The sequence below is a fragment of the Haplochromis burtoni genome, unplaced genomic scaffold (genome assembly GCF_018398535.1).
Source record: "Haplochromis burtoni strain Fernald_Lab_line unplaced genomic scaffold, NCSU_Asbu1 Contig_1130, whole genome shotgun sequence".
NCBI lineage: Eukaryota > Metazoa > Chordata > Actinopteri > Cichliformes > Cichlidae > Haplochromis > Haplochromis burtoni.
Window position 1 is genome coordinate 27,974 of NW_024583491.1, and position 2,297 is coordinate 30,270.

The window sequence follows — 2,297 nt, forward strand, 5'->3', positions numbered from 1 at the left end:
CAAAACAGGAAAAAGGCTAAGTAGTAAGAAGTAATGTGAGATGAACCTCGCAGCGTTTCCTGGTCTGTTGGGTTTTCAGCATTATTTCCTCTGTTCAGATTGTCGGTCTGTGGTTGTTGTTGAGTTAGTAGTTTCAGGCACTTTGTGTAGCACTTCTGGAAGTTGCAGATTTTCCCAGTGTTCCAATAACTGATGGATCAGAGGCACTTTCAGACTCAAGGAACTTTTTCAGAATTTTTAAAAACTTTTTAAGTGACTGCATCTTTTTTTAGCTTCTGCCTCCAACAAGTTAGGTGCTTGGAGTTCTTCAGTGGTTGAACAAAGAGGAGCACCAAGAACAGGCACAAACATGGTAATATGGTATGTTGTTCTTGTGGAGGTAACACATTTGGACAGTTACCCTCAGGTATGGTTCTTCTATATTATATACAGTACTGTGCAAAAGTTCAAGGCATGTGAGAAAAATTGCTGTAAACAAAGAATGCTTTCAGAAATGGAAGAGTTAGTCATTAATTTTCATCAATCAACAAAATGCAGTGAATGAGCAAAAGAGAAATGTAAATCAAATCCATATTTGTGGTGACCACCCTTTGCCTTCTTCTAAGTACACTTACAGGGCGATCGTGGCTCAAGAGTTGGGAGTTCGCCTTGTAATCGGAAGGTTGCTGGTTCGAGCCCCGGCTCGGACAGTCTCGGTCATTGTGTCCTTGGGCAAGACACTTCACCTACTGGTGTTGGCCAGAAGGGCCGATGGCGCGATATGGCTTCTGTCAGTCTGCCCCAGCTGTGGCTGCAACTGTAGCTACCTCCACCAATGTGTCCCTAGGTGGGACCAGTAAAAGCGCTATACAAATACAGGCCATTTACCAATTATTTACTTGCACACAGTTTTTGAAGGACTCGGCTGGTAGGGCCGGACCATCGCTTCCAGTACTTTTTTATGCTGCAGATCTTCTTCTTCATGACTTTGGCTGTGTGTCTGGGGTCAATGTCCTGCTGCAGAATACATTTGGGGCCAAAAAACAATCATTTATATTTCTGAAAGCTTTCTTTGTTTACAGCATTTTTTCCACACCTGCCTAAAACATTTGCACAGTACTGTAAATAATAATAATACTACTATTACTACTACGAATACATTTGTTACTGTAAGTATTCTTAAACTCTGTGTAACATTTGAGGCATTTTAGATGATAAGATAAAAACATTATTTGTTTCCCTATCTTACATGCATAGTTATGTGCTGTGGATGAAGAAGTAATCACTAACATTACACATGAAAGAGCTTTTCTACTTTTTGTTTGTAATTACCAAAAATCATTGAGACAAAAAGGAGAAAATGGAATCTCTCTTCACTTTTTTGCTTCTGTACATACATTTTTTAAATTTTACGCACCAAATACAGTCGTCATTGTTCTGCCTGACTGATAATGACTTCCTGTTAAATGGTCAATGATAAACGGTGTTACCTTTAATGTTAGATGATTTTCTTCCAGACTTAATCCTTTCTTTTGCTAACTGTACTGTTACTTTAAAAGCAGTTCAGTAGACAGTTTGAATGTCAGTAATAAACTAACGAGGCCTTTTTTTTGCTGGTTGTACTTTTTGACCAGGTTTTGATTTTGCTTCCAAACATGGGTTACAGGTTTTGTGTCTGAACCCTTTCTTTATCATCACACCACATTAAAGCTGTGTTTCCTGCTCCTGTTCTCTTTGGCTTGTTGAATATTCAGTAGAGTTTTTTCTGTTTCTGGTGTTTTAAAAAAAATTAAATTAAACCCACTTGCCTCCATCATACGATCACACAGGCCTGTGCCCTGCAGTGTTTCAGGCTTATTTGTTCTTGCGGGCAGCAACCTTTTATACAAGTACAGCTGAACAGCGGAAAATTCATCATCTGCAATAAAATAATTTATACTCTTCTTGAGGTTTTGTGTCGTGATCGTGGCTCAAGAGTTGGGAGTTTGCCAATCGGAAGGTTGCCGGTTCGAGCCCCGGCTCCGACAGTCTCGTCATTGTGTCCTTGGGCAAGACACTTCACCTGTTGCCTACTGGTGGTGGTCAGAGGGCCCGGTGGCGCCAGTGCGCCAGCGCCCCGCCTCTGTGTGCGCACCCCAGGGTGGCTGTGGCTACAAAGTAGCTGCCATCACCAGTGTGTGTAAAGCGCTTTGGGGTCCTTAGGGACTGGTAAAGAGCTATACAAATACAGGCCATTTACCATTTAAAGATTCCCAAGAAGGTTTGTTTAGTTGGAGGCCAACAAACAAACACACAAAAAGGTAGTGGGTGAAGATTTT